Raw genomic sequence first — 16,394 nt, 5'->3', positions numbered from 1 at the left:
ATGTTCTCCTACACGGTTCTCCACCATGAACCCCGAGTAGCAGACGTGCAAAGGACAGAATCCGTTCAACGAGTGAAGCAACAGCACTCACTGCTGCGTACAAGCATGGCCCACCATTTCGTCGATTGAATGAATATATTACTCGCTCATTTCTCTTCAGCAGCCATTGAAGTTACATGGTGTCGGATATAATGATAAGGGTACGCAGAATGAAGGAGTCAAGTATAGGAAGGCAGGAAGGAAAAATCCGCAACAAACAATTTCATACCACTTTCTATTTAAACTGAAGAATAGGTTTTTGTGCACAATTCTAAACTATTTGTACTTATTGCTACGACGTAACGTTGCAGCACAATTAAAAACCGCGATCTCCTAGCTGTCTAGACTTTTTTTTCGGACAAATGATGTAATCTTTTTAGCACGTATGAAATCAATGAAAAATTAGGTCGTCTTCTTAGTCATGCACACGTCTGGTTGGCATGTACGGCTTGCCATCGTCGCAGCTTCAGCGTATCACACAGGTTCGTCGTCTCTGTTAATCGTTGCTTTGTTACCACGCTTTACCTCAATACCGACCTGAAGGGTTGTCCTCAGCTGGATCATGCCTAATCACACTTGAGATCGATTGGCATTTTGAATCTTAAAATATCTGTACGTCGGATTGGGGCCTGTGAGACAAAACAATCGGGGCGGAACTCAAGGCCTGACAGAAATCGTTGGAAGGTAAGAGAGAAAGCCAATTAGTATCGACCGAAGCAGCAGCGACAGAAAAAGAATCCTATCGACTTCGTGTTATGTTTTATGTTATCACATCATCATCAGCAGCGGCAGCAGCAGCAGCAAATAAACAAAAAGAAATTGCATTAGACCAAATAACAGTTTTGAGCCGCTGCGGAGAACGGCGGGATCAGGCAACCTCCACAACAGATGACGAGAGCAATTGTAAAGCCGAATCTCAATACATATAAGCGATTGTTTCGTAGGTCTCCTGGAGCGCGTAAATAGCGAATATTTTCGAAGCATGAAGGAATCGACGCTTAGATACGCGAACTCATAAAAATTTGATTGAGGCTCTCATATTGCTAAGCAGAAACCGTATTTTCCATCGTACTTCATATTTATCGTGCAATTAAAATCAACATTGTAGCATTTCGTTCAATGGAAGCTCTTGCCCTCATGAAGCTCTAAATAGGTCAAATTGCCTCGTTATTCGTCACTTTCAAAGGAAGACGGCCTAATGCACCTGGCCCTTTTGTGGACAATGACTCAGAACTCACTCACGGCTTCGGCTGGTACACTGTTGATAAACAAATTAACCAAATACCTAACACCACCGACTCGAACATGCCGTAACCTGCCATCGAGCAAACTTTCATTGTCTCGTTACACTGTGACTATAGTATCAGCCTGTTCGTTGTCTTGTTCAGCTAATGATTGCGGCTTCAGAAACTTAGCTTGCCAGTTAAACTTAATAAACATTCAAAAAATTTCCCCAAAATAACTAATAGTTATTCATTCCAAACAACAAAATAACACCTTAGCCCATCATTCATAATGTGTTAAAAATTAGAACAGCTGGCAGTGATCATTCCCGATATATATTTTTTCAACTCTTTTTTTTGTTTTTATTTGTAAGCAGCACGGTGACGACGACGACGACAATAACAGCATAGGCCGACATTTCCCTTTGGCCTACAGGATGGATTTTGTGTTTGCTACTGTGAGTGGATGTATGGGAGTGAATTATGCGTTTTTTTTGGCGTCAATTCAGTCGAACTGCTACCGACTATTAAAAGGTGCAACAACCCATAGCATCACAGGTTAACCCTTTTAGGGTAAATGACAGAAGAAACACGAACGAATCTCTGATCATTTTCGTCCAATGGCCGTTCAAGTCAGATATCTACATGTAGATAGTAAATAGGTAAATCGATATGATGGTTATTATGACGTTATGGGCACGCGGTGCTCGACCGTTATAAAAGTGCCGTATCAACAGACTATTCTGGTGCTATGATCAGGCGTTTTCGTGACAGCATTTACCTTTAATGGTTGACGTTCGTACAGTAACAGAGTTCTACTGATAAAAAAAAGACAGAGTGTCCTAGGAGTAGAAATAGACTGTGGAATCAAACAGATTCGCCAATAACAGTGACAACAAACCTGTATCTGAATAAAAATCGTCCGTGATCGCAGCGCAAGATCATGTGACGATTGGAAAGATTCGTAGAAGAACAGCAGACGATAGTCGGACATCAGGCTCAAATCTGTTTTCAGTTGTTGAGAGGTCACAGGAGACTTCAACGCTGACAAAAGTCAAACTGTAATTTCAACGTTCATTGACTGCAACGATCCACGATGTCATAGAGTATGGCGCCTGAATTGAGGCCTTTCGATGGTTTATTTTTAGGATTATACAGTAGAACAGTCAGTCAGCGTAATTACAGCTTCGGCAATCGGAACCTGAATCACTTGCTTGTCGTCTTCAAAATATCCCTTTTTGATTCACAATTACCGCTTTAGTATAAATCGTACGGCAAACAACTTTGATATGGATAAACTCGGTGAAGTCTTGCTTAAATACGCTATAAACAGAAAAATTTGGCGGAATTACATTTGTTGTTAATTATAGGCCAAAAGAGCCAAAAATGCAATGGCTCGTAATGATCAGAAACTTTAAAAAAAAATGCAAAAAAAGACGCAAAAGCTTCCACTGACGATTGGAACATACCTGAGCGACCGATATTATATACATATGATATTTTTCTCTTCTGAAGCCCATCATTTCTGTATCAAAAATACAGGTGTATCAATATGGTTTTTTGAGTCATTTTGGTGAATTCTAGGTCTCTCATATCTAAGCCCAACTAATAATCCTCCGGCTTTCATCACGGAGACCTTCCTTGGATTTTTTAAAAGCATTATCAAATTGGCGTATACCGTCGATTTTGACAAAAAGAAACATTTTAAATCTTAATGGGAGTTCGTCCATCCATAAAGGTCGTATGATAGCCTATTCTAGCTTTTTATTTCGTTTAGAGAAACGACCCATTCTGTCCACCATGATGAATGACCAAGAAGGAAGCGGCTCCTTTCTAGTTCTAAGATTGGCGGATGAACGCATGCTCGCTATCACAAAAAGCCCGCTAAAGTCTGTTCCAATTTAGGTGCTGCACCCTGTATAAAATTCTGTATGCACACGCCAGGAACCATGTTCAACACGCAAGACAGTGACGACAATTAATCGTATTAACGAAGTATGAAAGGTCGAATTTGATAAAGTTCCCAACAAAATTTGAATTTCATTAACTGTCCATTAAAACGATACTCCTGCTGTATCTGCACAAGTAACATTTGTGCCTCAATGTTGCTGCGCTGCCCATATCTACAGATATTCATTTGAATTTCGGTTCCATTTTCCTGGTGAATCAATGCTCGAATCTTATCATTGTCTTGCTTCTGATTGATTTTCAAAACCGGCAACTATTTTTTTGTTTTCCACTATTTTAAGTGACAGTATGAGTATCCCTGCGTATCGTTCTACTTCACCATTCGGCTATACCAGAAACTGAAGCCCTTGTCACTGCCGTGAACATACGGCCAGAAGCGCGCACCAGCGGAAACAACAGGCTGACCGGACGAAGCAGGCACCCTTTTACGGTTTGTTGTTAGCTGCTCTAGTCTTACAAGTTCAGTGCAGGGAATGATGACAAAAATACAGCACAGGTACGAACTACCATAGGTCGAACGGCAGCGTGGTCAACGCTGCCACTTGTTTGCTTTGGGGAGTATTTGTTCGGCCCTAAGGTACAGGTGAGAAGGATTGCATCACACATACATTGGACACAGCGTGCCCACCCGGCCTATTTACCTGGCGAAAGGCAGAAAAGGGCCGTTATGGCCAGAGTAAAATCGACTTACGCTCAATGAAACAGACATTTTGTCGATGAACTTCGCTTCAGCGGCTGGTTCGACCATCAGCCGTGAACCTTAAGAAGGACAAGGTAGCCTGTGCAATGTGGCTTAGAAGACGCGGCAGAGTGCCTTTAGGTGTTGCCTAATAGCATTTTCTGGAAAAAAACATTTGTTTAAATCGCTGTGCCGTATTTCAATTTAATTAGTATCTATAAATTAGGCGTAGATATATATATATATATAGTCGTTAGGTCAACAGATGGATCGCTGCTGGTAACAAATATATCACCTAGAAACTGAAGTGGCCATTACAATAAGGATACTATAAGCTATGCCTAGTTTCGGGTACTTCAGACCTGATTAGTCAGATTCGTTATAAATGAGCGAGCGCCAGTTGCCCTGTTGGGGACGACTTTTGTAGGCCGGTAATTTAATGTGGAATCTCACAGTATTGTTAAGGTTTCTGCCGATCGTTTTCACCGAAACTCACACCTTTTGAATGCTATATTGCTATAAAAGTACAGGTATCTTAATCAATGAGGCCAAACATAGAAGGAACAACAATCTATTTCAATAATTAGTGAACTATTTTTGTTTGTGTCAACGCTGTGGCCATGCTCGCCATTGTTTTAGCTGGACAGTTAACGTCGATTTAGCATGCAATGGGCACAGGCGAAGAACGCTAGTTTTTCAAGACTATAAAAATGTATAAATGCCTCTAAACGATAATACTATTCAATGCACGATCCAGTAATCTGAATAAGTCGCCAATTGCATTTTACGTCCGAGAACAGCGGAACACCGAACGACCAGATAATGATCTGCTGACATTTACTGCACGGACAGGGTTAGTAATTGGTCCGATTGAAGGTTCTGATGATGACCAACATTAAAATAGCATTATTACGTGACCCGGCACTACGCAGAAGTTGAAATTTTTTTTAACGAAAAAAAAACTATCGCCGTTGAAATCAGTTCAGCTGTTCGCTGACGTCGGCCAAGCCGACAATTCCCCGATAGACAATGTCACGCCGTCGTCTGCTCTATCAGTAAGATATCTATGGCTGTTACACACATCATAAGGAACGATGATTTCATCATAGCTCTATAATTGATGGACATGTTTGCGCCAAATCAGAGTTCCGTATGTGCGATATGTATCATATCTGGGAAAGACATGGTCTAATAGCAGCCCCTGCCAGCAGAAAACGAGTTATGGAAAATGATGGAAATCGCGACTCTCTGCCATTGCGATGCAGTGTCGACCTTCGTTTGATAAACGCATCAGCCATAGTGAACTTAACTGTATTGCGGATAAAGCAGATTATTATATAATAACGCACAGTACATTTGCTGGAATGAAATTCGAGATAGTCTGCGGTTATTCAGGTAAAAAAAAAAATGGAAGAAATTCATGGTGAAGCATGGCTCTGTGTTAATGATATCAGCCAATTATAGCCTCGGTCCTCGAAGTTGCGTTATTTGGTGCGTCAGACATGATATTGGAAGTCTCGTTTGCGAAGCTGTAGCGAGGGCAACATATCTGCATAGAAACGTATTTTTTAACATCAGACCCATATCGATTCATCTAATAATCTAAAGAATAGATAAATTTGACAAATGGTCAAGTTAATATCGTTTCAGTACCGCCTTTGAAATATATAGTGATGCATTGCTTTAATTCGTTTAGATTTATATGCATATAAATTTCGTTGATTAGCTGGTTGTGGTAAGCAAAATTAGGCGGGACACTCTAATCCAGCTTCACGAAGGCATTAAATGGAAAAAAGAAATTGGTTTGACTTGTCATCTAATAAATAGCACACCTCGTTCTCTCGATAATAATAATAATAATAGAATACTAACTAAAAATCGGCATCAACAAGATTATATAAAAACTGCTTAAAACATAACGAACGGAAGGAAAAATGATAGACCAAACGCAGAAAATAAATAAGTTAAAATGTAGCATTTCGATAATGTTTCAAGCTTCTCTCTTCCTCTGTCTTTTTTTTTTCTCAGTAAATTTCGTTGCTTTTTCTAAAAGTTACGTTTGATCGGTCTCCGAATCGGTTCATTTAAATTGTTTGTAGGTTTCCATTTGTTATCAGTTGTTACACTTCTATTTTAATGGTATGTCTTATATTTCGAAGTATCGAAATGTTCGTATTATAAGATCTGAACAAAACGATTATAATAATTTCGTAAAGCAACAAAATAATCCCCAAAATTTAATTATATTTGACCATTCACAAGTGACAACTTGGCAAAAAAGAGCTCTGCTACCAACGTATAGCATAGTTATTCATGTGCCGTTACAGTTTCCTTAACTGAAACCGGTTACAACTTGTTCGAAGGTTCTGTTTTAGGTACTTTTGCGAAAAGTTCTAGTACCACTAAATCCTGAAGACCTAGTACTAGAAATACTGATACATAAGCGCAGAATTTAACCTCTTCCCCGTTGTAATTGACCGGCTCCTATATGCTTCAAGCAGCGAACGCCAATTTAGCTGTAATATAGAAAGAGATTACGCTCCTATTTATTTTCACCCAGTACTTAATATTTTACCATAATTTGCTTACGGTTGGCAAAATCACGAGTATGTTGTCTCTAGCTATGTCTGGCTTAATCTAATGCGTCTCTCTTTGACGAAAACGATCATGATTTCTAATTGCACGGGTTAAGAACTATTTAAGCTGTGTTGAATTGGCTGCGTGATCTTGGCTGGCCTTCATCTTCGGTAGACGGCTGGCCACAGACAACTGGAATTTCGAATTTTCATATTGGAGACTATTTCGAAAAATGTGGTACGCAGTAGCCTTTTCGAAAAGGTCACTTTTATCTAACTCCGCTAGCATAGAAATTTCTTTTTTCTGTTCTATCTAAAGGAAGCCAAAATGCTTTTATTCAGCTTTGCCAGTTGCCAGACAATTACGGAATGTTTCCCTTTATACTTGAAATCCCCTTTGTTGTAGCATAAACTGGCCGTTCCTCGATCGAGTCCACTACTCCTCGTGATGGCGCAGTAGTAATGTGTTCGTCTATTAAATATTAAAACATATGGTGATCTATGTTTGAAACGGGGCACCTTTGTTTTGTGGAGAAAGGCAGTTGTCTGAAGCAATGCTTAACGAAACCAGTAGCGGACGTAAAATTCGCAGCAATAAATATTGCCAAAGAAACGCTTATGTGAAAATGTCACGTACGCCTTATAACTTGAAATTTTCTCAAAAAAACTTAAATTAGGTAGATAGGAAAAAACGCTCAACACAACTGAATGCCTCAATTCCGACAACGAAAGAAAACCGCTAAAATGTCTGGTACCGTATTTAAATTTTAAACCGGTTGAGATATATCCTGTCTCGAAAATTTTCATGGCACATATAACTAATCTAAATTTAGAACTAGACAGACTAAATTCGAAAACTTTCTTAAGATATTTCAGCTGTAATCGCAGCTACAATGAAACTCTTCGAGGTGGTATTTTCAACCTTTGCACTCGTTATACGACCGGGAACATTTCGCTTTATGAGCTCTTGGAAAAACAGTACAATCAATGACGTTAACCAGCAGTACTCTTTAAATTAGCAGGCAATGGAAGATTTCATGAGCTTCGAAGGCGCTTGAAGTTTTTTAAATGTTTCTGAATGAAGTTACTAAATCCAAACTTAACTCAGTTCAAGGCAAACTGTGCAAAGTTTTCCTTTTTGTCAAACAGCGCTTGTAAAAAACAAATCTCGCAGGACGACGTTCTAAAATGGTGGTCTCTTATCTCTGTACTGATTGGATTCCGTCTCCTAACCAAGTGTAAATATTTTAGTACTATACGACCATTGTCAGCTGCAATAGTGTCAAGCAGTCGTTTTTATTCAATACGTGCACCCACTATCTATAGCCAGCTAAAGCACGGTATATGCCCATTTTAGAGATTTCTGCATTAAACAACGACAAAACTCAATTCTTATCTTTCTTTTCGCCACCTTTCCTGCATATCCTTTTCTCAGCCATTTCAGGAAATTGTTTTCAATTGTATTACTGCCTCGTTATCCAGCAAACACACAAAACCGACCGAAACGGCCTGTTTCATCGACTGCTGCTAAGCGGGGCCACTGGCAATAATCGCGATTCTATCGTTACTTGTCCTATTTTTTACATTCCTTCGGTCATATAGCGAATCTACTTTTTCTTTTAACTCCATTTCTTTCTCTTAACATTGACCTATACTTTGGCACAATACCGTTTACACACTCTAGGCTCCATTTGGCCTGCTTCGTTCCTACGAACTTCGCTATCGTTTAGTTAGTATGTATATCATTTTCCCCTTTTTCTTCGATTCCACTGGCACCCCAACGTGCCTTCTGAGATATGTAGCGTTCAGGTGATAAAAACACCAGCCTCTTGTCAGAGGATTGTTTCTACCTAAAAAACGCACAATCGTCATTGAGGTCTTCGCCGTCTTTTCGAGCAAAACCAGTGACGGTGGCTTGAAAAGCACGAGCAGTTCGAGGCGAGAGTGCGACAAAAGACGATGTATTGCATTCCTGTTTTGTTTTTGTCATTATGCCAGGCCTGTTTGTGGCTCCACGCGACGCTGTGTGTGTGAATGTATTGGCCTCTAACTTGTTGTTAAGCGATACCCCGACAACGAGATAAAGAGTCCTTACGTTTTCGCCTTTCTTCGATGACTACGTCTTGCGATTCGTGCGTTGCCAAATCGCACTCTCAGCGCATTGATCTCCCTGTCGACGGCTGCTATTTTGCTAAGTGGGGCGGCATGGCTGTTTGAAGTAGCGTCACCCAGCTCAGGTACCCACAGGCGGCGGCGCTCGGGCTATTCGGAATGGTAGGACAACTCGTTTAGGTTCATGCTAGTTTAAAGGTGTTGCTTCTTCTTGGTTAAACTGCCGCTCCTATTATAACGTCGTTTTGGTAATGGCCTGGTAGAAGTGTGGGTGGAGGTATTATTTGCATTTAGTCATCGTCAAGCGCGTTCTAACATGGTGACGCTTTGGAATCAAATGGACGAAGGTCAAATATAGTATAAAGAACTATGGGAATTGTCTATGCCACTAAAAAAATGGTGTATGGTTGTATATTTCTTCGAATTTTCTGTCCGCGTTCGGGAAATTTGCCTTCAGTTTTGTTGCTGTCGTGAAACTAGAACGATGCACTACTGCAACAGGCGTGAAAAGCAAGCAAAGCCAAGGAAACCAAAATTCTTGGTTTTCAAAAGCTATTCGTAAAAAAGTCATCAGCGTCGGTGAGCATCATGCACGTGCAGCACGTGTAGCCTAGAGAAGTTAATCTGTCAGACTTCAGTGATATGCCACAATGATAATTACGGATGTGATTATCTTAAAGAAAATATAGAAAGAAAAGGGTCGCAACGAGGACATGCTGTATACGGTCAAAATGCGTCCCTTCCATCCGTCATCTCGAGCGCTCCGCCTGAGAAAGCTGTTATCGGGTGACGAAGCAGGATCTACATTGTTGATGCGGTTATCAGCTACGGTTATTGTACTTGAAGTTTTATATGCAACACCTAATAATTCGTGCTCAAATGGCCGCCGCTTCTCAGCTTTGCCCGCCTATCGTCCACTGTCTATTGACTTAAGTCTATTGACTCTAGATAACGATAATAGAGACCACAGGAACATTGGAGCGGCTTTGGCATCAGCCTCTAACACCGTAAGCGATACGAGACAAAACGAACGAACAATCCATCTCTGGGCAGGCAAACCGCATAGATCTAATAACTCGCTCTAAGTGGTGACAGCCGGGCAGTCGTATGTACTAAGTTAGTTCTCACGTTCGCCGGCGGAATGATTTGACGCAACTGCTGGTCAATGGAGGGTTCCAACAGTTGTCAGGGTGCTAATGTCAGTATAGGTTCAGCAATAAGAATCGCCTATAACAATGAAGACAAAGGCACTTAGTGCCATCATGTATTGCTGCATAGCAAATGTGGTATTAAGGTAAGCTATATAAAACCTTCAACGAACCTAACCACAGTACGGTTACCTGCTGAGGTTAGTAAATTGCATACCATTGACACGTTTCATAGTAGTAACGGCAATTTATATGTCGTCTAACTGTTACTATTATCATCACTCAGGCTAATTGAGCTTGAGAAGATTTAACTTGACACAGAAAGAGAGTGAAGCTTTTCTTAGTAGTCGTTCGAGTTCAAGTTCAAGAGGATGCAGACGTCTTACGGGGAAATGCTTCACGCTATAATAAATGACTTTCTTTATTATTTACGTAGGTTGTGTTGCATCTCTTCTTCTTACTTAACGAACTACATCTCGCGATAGAATACCTAAAGCAAGTACCACTTCCATCAAGTGAATCTTTAGTTAATTGAACTTCCCATACCACTGCCGACCATTTAAATGCCGAGGTCGAACAATTTCAGGTTTCTAATTTCTTGATAACTCCGCTGTACATTTCACTTGAGGTAGAGCTGTACATGTGTATGTAACATGTGTTACATATTATTCTACCAGATTTCTTATATCTGTCTTTAGATTAAACTTTGCTTCAACATGTTGGTGACAGACATTGTACTTTTCCAGCTTTGCTTCAAATTACGTTTAAATGAAGCTAAAAATCACCCGAATGTCATCCAAAAACATGTTTGTCCAGATATTCGCGTATGTTCTGCATAGATTAGGACATCTTTGCTCGACTCAACTCAAGCGTGAAGCTTTCGAATCCGAGGCGAGCACTGCGAAACAACAATAGAAATTCATCAAGCCGCATTCCCGATTTCTTTTCCACTCCTATTAAAAATCAACACAGTTTTACTTTGTTCATGTTCCTCAGCAGCCCCGCCAACAACGTGTCCGGCAGGATGAGTGTTATTAAATCAAAAAGCCACCATTTCTCTCATGTGGCATTTACATGAGAGATCAATCCGATTTCAGAATTGGTTACGGCTAAATTCTACCAAATAGCGGAACAGGCTTCATTTATTTCGGCCGCTTTGTCCTAATAATCTCCCTCTCATACACCACCGCTGGCGTCGAACTTCGACAGCCCGTCGCACAGTTGTCCTATTGAGGACCGAAGGCCTCCCTCACAGCGGGCGTTCACGTGCGTTTAATTTTCAATGTCTTTCTCCGTGCTTGTCTACAAACATCCTTCGATAGTCCGTGAGTTTTCTTGTAGCCTCCGCTATCTCTGTGTTAGCCTCTGTAAGCCTCAGATCTAATCGCATCGAAAGAGACGAGCAGGTATATACCCCGGAACAGCTTCTTCATGCTTGTATATTGGGTGTGCGTCATCGTCGCTGAGGTAATCATTACAATAATCATTTGCATAGAGAAAACTTTCTTCGATGCAGTCTCTCTGATCTGAAGCCTAACCATACTAATAATTATAATTTTTGCATAAAGCGTATGGCGTTATTTATGCATCAGCGCTATCAATGCAAACGTATAACTTCCAAGTATTATACGTTTCTATGTATATACAACAGCTGAAAAGTTTAGCAAACAACCTGTGAATACCAACTGTCTCTCCTAAATATAGGGAAAATATCCAGCCGGGTTTTCTATCGACTGAAATGGTCCTTGTGGATACGGGTGTTACAACAGCCTTTGATGAGTAGTTAATTAAAGATTGATAATAAAGTGACATTTGCGCGAATTTTTCAAACATTCTATTGCTGTCAGAATTCGAACGTTTTATTTCAAAAACCAACGGTTTCAAGGCCATAGTATCAAAAGGAAAAAGATCCGCCAGTGGTGCCGCTTTGACACGACGTACGTAATAGGAATACAGAACACAAGCAGATCAGCGTACACGTATAGATTACGTAGAGTGTTAAAACTTGATATAATTAAAAATCGTTTAACTACTAGATATTTTACGTGATTCTTGCGAAATGGCTTCAAACTTGTATATTCTGTGGAGGGCTCTAATATGATATAAAGCAAAAACTTTAACTTAAAATGAAGTTGTAATGTCAACGTTATTGCAACAATGCTGTAGCCATCTGTCGTGCGACCACTCCTAAAAACATCCACGGATATGTTTTCCCTTGAAAATAACGGTCAGCTTTACACACTTAGAAACTACCTTTGTTGTGTCTGATCGCTAGAGTCTCTCCTAATTAGACGTACCATTTTTCTAATGGATTTGCATTTTTGTACCACGTACATAGATGAGGACGCGACAATCCCGCTATTTCAAGGTATACATGAACCGGATAAACTAGCCTGAAGTTTAATGATGATTAAAGCTATTTAACAACAAGTGTTTAGTTAGTAACAATGGTAAGTTCGTCTGACTGACGCGATAAGCTGTGAGTCCTTACTAATTGATTGTAACCATACCTTATTGTGTCCTACCATATTTCATGTCTTGGACAGATCTTTCTGTGCATTTTACGTACAAATATACTGTTATAAAAGTTTAAAACAGTACACTCGCTGTAGCTTTGTCGTTATTTCAATTTTCTTTGCAGATGCTATACATTTTTAATCACAGTGAAACGCCGCCCGGAACAGCAAGTATTCTATACGCGTTCCGAAAATGAGGTAACGAACAACAGGATCTCGCTTAATATATAGAAGATAGAAAAGGCACCTCATTCTCCAGCCATCCGCTTGTCCCACCGAAATGCAAAGCAGAAAACTAACATAAAAACAAGGGATGGCCTTCAACTGGCCTCCGTTGATTCTCGGTGTGTACTGTGTTGTCCAACACAACTATCAATATCAACCATTTACCGAAGTGTGGACGACGACGCGAACTTCTGCTTCGACTTCGTCGACGACAAAGTAGAGCTGCTGTTGGTGCTATTAACGCTATATTTTTTTCGTCTATTTTAGTCAACCAAACAATCGCTTGAAATTAAACGTTACGCGGTGTTTTGTGCTCGACAAGGAAAGATGGCAACAACAGCAGGGTAAAAAACGAAAATGCCCGTGATGTTCGGTCTATCTCATTGAGGTCCTACTCCTAGATGTGTGTACATATATAGTATCGAAGCTCTTGTGACTGGCCGGCAGTCCGTCGCTGTGCGAAGAACAACGACTGCAATGGCTGCAACAACCTCATATAAACGACGCCAAAACGCGACAGAAAAGCACCGCTGTCCACCAAATCTGTATCAGGAAGAGAGCGTGTAGACCAAACGAAGAGTGGCAAGAACAAAAAATCGTAGCGAAGGCAGAATCTTCTTCAGCAGCAGCTGCCCCAGCCGCCGAAACAACGTCTTCTTTTTCAATATGCGCCACAGGTCGTTAGAACGAAATCAACGAAGATTTATTACGCGACGGTTCGCACACGAGACCTCAACAACGGCAGGTAGTACCCCCATCGCCGCCGCTGTCGACGCTATCAACGCCACCACCGCAAGCAATATTACAACTCCTCCGCCTTCTTGATCGAATCCCAGCCACGGCCTTAGTCGCAGTGTTTAACTGGACCAATTTGTATGGAAAGCTGAAAAGGGCCAAGAAAAAAGGATAAGACCAGCACACAACGGCCCCGATAAACGAGCACGAGAAACAGAAGAAACTAATCGAATAAACAGAATAAACCGTAAGGTAATTTACTTTTTCGCTGTATACATACAATACAACGAATAAGCAAATATATATATATATATATATATAAATATATATATTATAGCTAGTGGGGCTAGCGAAGACGTCTAAGCACGTATATCTTGTAATAATCGATAAATGTATATTAATTAAATTAACTCTTATTTATTAGAATTAAACTCTTAGAAAAAGTATGTCGCTCTTTCAACCTAGACTAGCAATGCAGTACCGCTTCTTATATCAACGAATTCTGCCCTATCGACATACTTTTCAAACATATGTATCAACTATCAAGGCAGCCATCTGATAAGGAAGAACCCAAAGAAAATAACTACATTAATATATATATATATTTTGTTACGGCGTAAACGTGTAAAAAACGCATGGTTTCTATCTTGGTTATCCGTCATCTCTCAGTTCACGGCTGTTTTATTTACGTATTGATTAATGTTAAACAAAGTTGCATTATTTGTCTTTTTCGTTTACGACAATTCCCTTCTTTACCTCCCGGACAGGGTGAGCTCGCAACAGATCTATTCATTTCGACCGTGTTTATTTTAATAATCAAACACATATCAAATGTTTTCACAGCAGACGAACTAGTGGGAAATCACGCCATAACCAATGGCCATGGAACCATTACGCTTTATAATGATGGCTTCTAAAATCATTGTTAAGGAATACATACAAAAACTAGTTCCAAAATCATCGTAAAGTTATTACGACTGGATGCAATAAACATTGTAAGATCTTCGCTGTTGTTTAAGGAATAAAGATGGTAAAGCAGAGGTTTGTTTCGATCAGGACTGTTATATTAACTGTCATAGAATAGAATACATAAAATATACCTATTACTATCAACAAATGGAACTTACTCCAAGCAGAAAAACTCTTTACATATATATGTATGCTTATGCAAGTAAAATACTAATAATAATTGGCACTTTCAAATTTGGCGCCAACTCTTCTATGGGCGTTACGCGTTTTAAATATGGCCATCGATGTAGCTATCACGCACATTTGATAAGGAATGGCCCAAAGCAAACAATAATTATACATTACCTGTGTTTTATACTAACTGCAGTAAACTTCATAAGCATTGTAACAGGGTAACGTGTTTTATATGAACATCATTCTCTTCCAGATACACATTATGCACACCTGGATATACACTATGACGTATTGTGATGCTTATAATTGGCGCCAATCTCGTGCTGCTGTAATAAAAAAAAAAACAAGACGCAAGTCAAAAAAGATAACTGCGATGAAGACCAACACTCTGAACGGTGCCTTAAGCACGAATATATATTAATATCCACTTGGAAAGAGTAAAGGAGCGCCTACCCCCTCTAGGCCCCACACGGATATCAATCAGATACGGTGTTACAAGATGACGCTGCCGTGCTATTGCGCCTATTAGTTCGTTCGTTATTTTCTGCTCGTTTCCGATGTTGGTAGTTTTTTTTGTCTGCACATCTTCTCTTCCTTCGGCTCGTTCCTATCCTGCAATCAATTGACAACCGTAAACCGCGACTCGTGACAGTGACGTCTACAACCCAACGGCAAGCAGCCTTTAACTTCTTGAATTGATCAGGCGTGCAGCATACGTTCAGTATCTGTTCAAAGTTGTACGGCAGCGATAATAGCGGCAGATCGGACACGTATCAGAGCTATGGTAAAGGGTTCGTTCTATGCATTTTCCTTTACTTATGACCAAATGACTGCCGCCACCGTGGTTAGCTTCGTCCGTCACAGCTTTTGCGGATGATTCGATCGGGTCAGACCGATACGAATGTCGCGCACATATCATTATTACCGGCTAGTTCACGCTATGCACGAAAAGCATCATAGACCTTGTTGTGTTTTCGTCTCCAGCTGTCGACGACGACGACACGGCGGCGGCGGCGGTGGCAGCGCCACTGGAGCGACTGGGCTGCTCACTCTGAAACATGCTGCAGTTGAGTCAGCGAATGAATCACGAGCGGTGGAGAGTTGAATAAATCTGAATGGAAAAACGGAAGGTGTTGAAATTGGTCCGTTGTTTTGTTGGCTCGCCGTTTCGATAGTTAACATTCCTCCTTTCTTTTTCAGTTTTCTGCTTTTGCTCTAAGCTTCCTCCTTTAGCCGGCCCTAGCGAGCAAAATTCCAGCCGTTCACCCACTGGTCACTGTTATTTCGCCGCTACCCGTTGCGACGCGCTCTCATGAGCGCATTCAAACGCACACTCACGCCCTGAGATGCCACGCACGATCAAAGCCAGTCGGTATTCCCGACACTCCAGTGCTTGTGAATGGTGACTGGGTCCGGCAGCAGCGGCTTCGTGTCGTTGCCGCGCCAATAAAAACTGAGGCGCGACTCAATAAGCGTAAGTCAGCGGGGCCGTCGGCAATCGCACATGGACTACGGCGGCGGCGGCGGCGGCGGATGTCGTCGCTGTGTCACTCGACAGAAGGAACAACAACGAGAGATCATCATCATCATTATGATCACTAAGAATGACAGGTTTATCTGTCCGTTTGTCGCATTTGCGATAATAATCACAAAACAGTCATCGGCACTCAATAGAACCGGCACGCTAGACAATGCGACGAGAGTGGCTGCGGTAGCTCAAAACGTTTAACGCACAGGTTCGTGTTCGCCGTAGTACGGCAATCGCTGGAGCTTGCAGCGGTGAATGAACGTAGTGGAGATGAAGTCAAAGCGTACGACCTCAATTTTTGTACGTTTTCACGTTTTACGCTTCGAACAGCAGCAAAAGTAGTAGCAAATAAGTAGTAGGAGCCAGAATAGAAGAAAAGGTCAGACGGGTCCGCAGGCCAATAACAACGGGCAGAGCGTGCGCGCTCACTAACCGTCTGCAGAGCAGGTTCAAATCAGGGATCACGGATCGCTAATGGTTTTGGCATTGGTCGCGGGCGGCA

At 41.1% G+C, this 16,394-nt stretch overlaps 2 long non-coding RNA genes across 2 annotated transcripts; one reads left to right on the top strand and one right to left on the bottom strand.

Annotated features, from left to right (window-relative positions):
• The first annotated feature begins 9,525 nt into the window (after positions 1 to 9,525).
• LOC111244843 (uncharacterized) lies at positions 9,526 to 14,748 on the top strand. The gene is made up of 4 exons (XR_002671077.2): positions 9,526 to 9,891; positions 12,084 to 12,195; positions 12,387 to 13,473; positions 14,618 to 14,748. It is a non-coding gene; the product is annotated as an uncharacterized LOC111244843 (long non-coding RNA).
• Positions 13,233 to 16,021, bottom strand: LOC147757378 (uncharacterized). The gene is made up of 3 exons (XR_015320908.1): positions 14,818 to 16,021; positions 14,536 to 14,690; positions 13,233 to 13,369 (listed from the first exon to the last, which is right to left on the bottom strand). It is a non-coding gene; the product is annotated as an uncharacterized LOC147757378 (long non-coding RNA).
• Between the last annotated feature and the right edge of the window lie 373 nt (positions 16,022 to 16,394).

The sequence above is a fragment of the Varroa destructor genome, unplaced genomic scaffold, assembly GCF_002443255.2.
Source record: "Varroa destructor unplaced genomic scaffold, Vdes_3.0 BEIS01000002.1, whole genome shotgun sequence".
NCBI lineage: Eukaryota > Metazoa > Arthropoda > Arachnida > Mesostigmata > Varroidae > Varroa > Varroa destructor.
This window is presented reverse-complemented; position numbering and strand designations above follow the sequence as displayed.